Source organism: Chlamydomonas reinhardtii, chromosome 11 (assembly GCF_000002595.2).
Source record: "Chlamydomonas reinhardtii strain CC-503 cw92 mt+ chromosome 11, whole genome shotgun sequence".
In the NCBI taxonomy this organism is placed as follows: domain Eukaryota; kingdom Viridiplantae; phylum Chlorophyta; class Chlorophyceae; order Chlamydomonadales; family Chlamydomonadaceae; genus Chlamydomonas; species Chlamydomonas reinhardtii.
This window is the reverse complement of record NC_057014.1, coordinates 3812917-3819070: the sequence shown is the minus strand read 5'-3', so window position 1 is coordinate 3819070 and position 6154 is coordinate 3812917.

The following is a 6154-nucleotide window of genomic DNA, read 5'->3' as shown; positions in this document are numbered from 1 at the left end:
ATGTATATAATCAATAGCCAGGCCTAACGGCTGCGTGGCTGGACTGCTGCACTCACTCACGTGGCCCCTGGTGGTGAGAGCAAACAATTCTTTTTTTACACAGGTCGTATTTGAGGACGCTGCATCAATTTTTAGATACGCTAGGTGATAATACATAAGATTAGTTCCCTTACTCGGGCGAAGAATGTGAATGTGAAGACCATGCTCGGCGAGTTGACCAGCGAGCTCGCAACCGTTTTTGACTCGGACTGATGAGCATTTAGAATCTCTGAAAGCATCCACTATGTTCCAGCAATCATGCAATTCTGTTGCAGATGTCTTAAATCGAGTCGATGAAGTTTCTTTCACCGTCAATCCTTTCTCGCTTGCGGTTCTTCATCAATTATTTCTAGCATGTAGATAAAATGCCAAACCGCGTTTTGGCGGCGGGTCTGGAAGCGGAAGGGCAGACCGAAAGCTGCTGCTGCAGGACATCTTTGGGAGCAGTGCCAACCAAAAGTGGAGCACAGCGCCGACTAAATACCCCTACACGAGCTGGTAGGCGCAAGAGGGATGGATGGAGGGAGGGAGGGAGGCAGCGAGGGAGGGAGGCAGGGAGGGAGGGAGGCAGGGAGGGAGGGAGGCAGGGAGGCAGGGAGGGAGCGAGGGAGGGAGGCAAGGAATCAGGGAGGCAGGGAGGGAGGGTTATGTGCCAGGGCCCAATGAAAAGCTCCCATCATCATCAGAAGCCCACCCAACCACGAAAATGCAAGAGGAGCGCACCAGTAGTGACCTGCAGTCTAGTTCATGTGGTCGTGGCTGTCGGAAGGCTGTAGGACAGGTCATGCCAGGCAATCGTGCGCGTGTGCATGTGCATGGGCGTGTGCATGTGCGTTGGTGTGGGCGTGGACGTTTTGCGCGGGTGTGGGCGTGGGCTTGGGCGTGGGCGTGGGTGTGGGTGTGGGCGCGTACGTGACCATGTATGGGTACGGACCAGTGTGTGTGCGTGTGTTTGTGTGTGAGTTCGCACGCATGCGCATGTGTGTGTGTCTAAATCCGTGGGCGTGGGCGTGGAAGTTTGTACATGGGCGTGGGCGTGGGCGTGCGCGTTTGCGCGCGTGTGTAGGGGGGGCGTGGGCGTGGGCATGGGCATGGGCATGGGCATGGGCATGGGCATGGGCATGGGCGTGGGCGTGGGCGTGGGCGTGGGCGTGGGCGTGGGTGTGGGCGCGTGGGCGTGGGCGCGTGCGCCTGCGTTTAGTGTGTGTGCATGGGCGCATGCGTGTACGTGAGTGGGCGTGGGCGTGTGAGCGTGTATGGGTGTGGCCAGAGCGTAAACGGCGTGGGCGTGGGCGTGGGCGTGCGTGTGTGAGTGCATGTGCGTTGGCGTAGGTCAGTGGGGAGTTTGTGCGTGTGCGCGTGTGCTTGTGCGTGGACGTGGGTGTGGGCGTCAGAGTTTGTGCCTGTGCATTGGCGTGTGCGTACCGTGTGTGCGCGTGGGCGCGTGAGCATGTAAGAGAGCGCAAGCGCTGGCGTGTGCATGTGCATGTATGTGCATGTGTGTGTTTGTGTGCGTGTGTGTGTGTGTGTGTGCGTGTGCGTGTGCGTGTGCGTGTGCATGTGCGTGTGCGTGTGCGTGTGCGTGTGCGTGTGCGTGTGCGTGTGCGTGTGCGTGTGCGTGTGCGTGTGCGTGTGCGTGTGCGTGTGCATGCACGTGTGCGCGTGTGCGTGCGCGTGGAAGTTTGTGCGTGTGCATGTGTGTGTGAGTGGGCATGGGAGTTCGTGTGTGTGCGTGTGCGTGTGTGTGTTTGACAAGCTAGGTACAATGCGTCCTAAAGCCGCCAAGTACCCTACTGTGCGTGTCTCCAAGCAGGCAGCCCTGCGGGCTGGGGTTTGTGTGCGTGTGGCGTGGTGAAGTGTGTTTCCGCGCGTGGCCTGCCTGTGCGGCCTCATCCGGGCAGCAGTCACATGCATACCATGCCCGCAGCCGATGCAACCAGCGCCCAACGCTTGGCCCAATGCCGCCCAAAACCCTACTGTGCGTGTCTCCAAGCAGGCAGCCCTGCGGGCTGGGGTTTGTGTGCGTGTGGCGTGGTTTCCGTGGTTTCCGCGCGTGGCCTGCCTGTGCGGCCCCATCCGGGCAGCAGTCACATGCATACCATGCCCGCATCTGATGCAACCAGCGCCCAGCACTTGGCCCAACGCTGCGGCGTGCCCTGCTGTGCGTTTCTCTAAGCAGGCAGCCCTGCTGGCTGTGGTTTGTGTGTGTGGGGCGTGGTGAAGTGTGTTTCCGCGCGTGGCCTGCCTGTGCGGCCTCATCCGGGCAGCAGTCACATGCATACCATGCCCGCACCCGATGCAACCAGCACCCAACACTTGGCCCAACGCCGCCCAGTACCCTACTGTGCGTGTCTCTAAGCAGGCAGCCCGGCGGGCTGGGGTTTGTGTGCGTGCGGCGTGGTGAAGTGTGTTTCCGCGCGTGGCCTGCCTGTGCGGCCTCATCCGGGCAGCAGTCACATGCATACCATGCCCGCATCCGATGCAACCAGCGCCCAACGCTTGGCCCAATGCCGCCCAGTACCCTACTGTGCGTGTCTCCAAGCAGGCAGCCCTGCGGGCTGGGGTTTGTGTGCGTGCGGCGTGGTGAAGTGTGTTTCCGCGCGTGGCCTGCCTGTGCGGCCTCATCCGGGCAGCAGTCACATGCATACCATGCCCGCATCCGATGCAACCAGCGCCCAACGCTTGGCCCAATGCCGCCCAGTACCCTACTGTGCGTGTCTCCAAGCAGGCAGCCCTGCGGGCTGGGGTTTGTGTGCGTGCGGCGTGGTGAAGTGTGTTTCCACGCGTGGCCTGCCTGTGCGGCCTCATCCGGGCAGCAGTCACATGCATACCATGCCCGCATCCGATGCAACCAGCGCCCAACGCTTGGCCCAATGCCGCTCAATACCCTACTGTGCGTGTCTCCAAGCAGGCAGCCCTGCGGGCTGGGGTTTGTGTGCGTGCGGCGTGGTGAAGTGTGTTTCCGCGCGTGGCCTGCCTGTGGCCTGCCTGTGCGGCCCCATCCGGGCAGCAGTCACATGCATACCATGCCCGCACCCGATGCAACCAGCGCCCAACACTTGGCCCAACGCCGCCGAGTGCCCTGCTGTGCGTGCCTCCAAGCAGGCAGCCCGGCGGGCTGTGTTTCGTGTGCGTGTGGCGTGGTGAATTGTGTTTCCGCGCGTGGCCTGCCTGTGCGGCCCCATCCGGGCAGCAGTCGCATGCATACCATGCCCGCATCCGATGCAAGACGTTTCATCCAACGTCGTAGCAATGATTGCACTGAATCTGGGAAGGGACATGATTTGGCATGGGAGCCCGCGCTGCATGGGGAGAAGGGCCATGGCCATGCATCAGCGCCCACTTTGCCCAATGGAAGACTCATACTACGTACGTCTTGATAGTTTACAGTATTATCAATTATCGTTGATCGTTGCATTCTCCTCTCTTCAAATTCCAAGCTTGTTGACATTGCATCCCTACGTCAGTGTTTCGGCCCCTAACCTCACCGACCCCCCTTAATCCCCCCCCCCCTAATCCCCCCCCACACCCACCTGCCCCCTGTATCCTCGCCAGCCCAGAAAGCCTTGTAATAGCTCCCAAATGTGGTGTTTATTACGTGGAAACACAGGGGCGCGGAGTCCGGGGCGAGGCCTGTGTCTTAGAGAAAATGGTCGCGCGTCCCCCGGCCGGGGGACGCAAACCCATCTTCGTCAACTCGTTGACTTGTGTAAATTAACTTGGCCACACTGTGCATATTGACGACTGCCTATAAAAATCAATCAACGCCAACACTCAAAGCCGTCCGAGTGCGGAGTGCTTTACATCACCGGGTTGAGGCCGTTTTCTCCTTCTTACATCCTCCCTAGTACACTAAGTTAAAATCTTACATCCGTAGTACATTATGTTAGAATGCAGAGGATGAGGTATGGCCAATGGAGCGACAGCCGACCCGGCCCGTGGTCGTTCGGCATACACCACTTGACTCCGCCCTGCCACGCCCTGCCCTGCCCTGCCCTGCCCCGCCCTGCCCCGCCCCGCCCGCCCCGCCCCGCCCCCGTACTTTGCGCTGCCCTGCCCTGCCCCGCCCTGCCCCGCCCTGCCCCGCCCTGCCCCGCCCTGCCCCGCCCTGCCCCGCCCTGCCCCGCCCTGCCCTCACCCCCGCACTTTGCCCCGCCCTGTCCCGCCCTGCCCTGCCCCGTTCTGCCCCGCACTGCCACGCCCCCCCCGCCCCACCCCACCCCCGTACTTTGCGCTGCCCTGCCCTGCCCCGCCCCGCCCCGCCCCGCCCCGCCCGGCCCGGCCCCGCCCCGCCCCGCCCCGCCCCGCCCTGCCCCGCCCTGTCCTGTCCCGCCCTGCCCCGCCCCGCCCTGCCCCCGTACTTTGATTCCGTTGTGTGTGGTTACAAGGTGTTGAGCACGATGTGCATTCCTGTCCTTGTAGAAATCGAGGCCCGGGCTGGAGGGCCCTTATAACGCCCTCTGTAACATCCGCATTCTTATAACGCCTGCAACACTTATATATGCAGCTAGTTTGGTTCCCGAATGGGGGTGCTTCTGCTCCTGTGCTCCCAAATAGCATCTAGTAACGCGGCGCCTGGGGGTGCTTCTGCTCCTGTGCTCCCAAACGGCATCTAGCAACGTGGCGCTTGCAAAATCGATCTCGCTACCCGAACGCAACTGGTCATAGGATTCGTCCTGCCCTGCCCCGCCCCGCCTTGCCCCGCCGCGTCAGCAAACAGAGGACAGAGAACAACTGAGGAATGCGCGTCAGCAAACTTCCAGCCAGCCAGCAACTTGTCGGTACAGTAATTCCGGCGTTCGACCAGCCGCGCAACTCCTGCCCTGCCATTGCAAATTGTTTGCCATCTACTGGGGTCTGGGAATCAGCTGCACCCTACGGGACTTCACCAACCTGCCTGAACACTGTCCCATCGCACATCCCTCCCCACCCCACCCCACCCCACCGCGTGGCGCTGTGCAGCGGGGCATATCCAGACCAGTGTAGATGTGGGTCTACCCGGCCTTTCCTGTAGCGCAAGCCCACTCCGCCTTCCGCTCTGGTCTACGTACGCATTAGTTCTGCAACGCACGTCAATAGCGCCACGACTGCTGAGTGCACTGTGGAGGCGTTTGAGCCTTAGCCACGACTGAGTGTCAGCAAGACACGCCTGGGTGTCCGGGCTGTAACACTGTTCTGAACGATGTACAAGAGGCCGCAGGCGAGCTGTTGTTGCACGGCGATCTGCACAGCAATTGTGTCTGTCTATGTGCGCACGCAGTATCCGTTTCCCATTCATTGCCAGCTCGCCACACACGCTTATGCCTGCCAAGGCTCCCGTGCTCTCCTGCTTCCCGCAATCACACATGTCCTCAGGTCCCGTAAGCAAAGTCAGCCTCCCTGCTTGCGCACAGCTCGCCCATCTGCTGGGGCGTCTTCGGGTTGCAGCCAAGCCTAGGCGCGCATAGCAACGTCACTCTAGCCTACCGACCACATATAACCGTCAGCTGCAGGGGAGGTCAGCTGAGCTGCCAACACGGACTACGCAAGTCTCGGGTAACAATCCTCGAGCGCGCTACACGGACAGCCTGCGGGGGCGCCGGTGCAGCCACAGTGGTGTGACCGGTGGCAGAGACACTAATGACTGGCAGAATTTGCATTCATCCTAGCTTTCATTTCTCTGAACCGGCAGAATGACACAACAGTGGCGCCTGCACTGCTGCCTTGTCTACGGTCTGCAGCGACCTTACGGCCATAGCATCCTTCATGGCCTTACAGGGCTTGCATCTTCCAGGGGTAGGCTGCGGCCGCTGGCGAGAAGGGCCCCAACCACGCGCTCGCACACGGCATCCAGGGGCCCACTATGCCTAGGTTCGGGGACCGGACCTCAAGCTTCAGGGACCGTATGCAGCCCCACGCGGCGAGGATGCGCCCCTCCGGACACGTCCGGACATGCCAAATCTTTTTCACCCTGCATTGGGGGGCGTTTCATGCCGCTCCTGCCCTGTGGCCTTGATGGCCTTCTTGCCACCCAAGGTCAGCACGGGAGCGTTTTTCAAGCACGTACCCCGCTCCGCTCCACCCTGCCCCGCCCCCGTACATTGGCCCGCCCTGCCGACTTCAGCCCTGCCCCTCC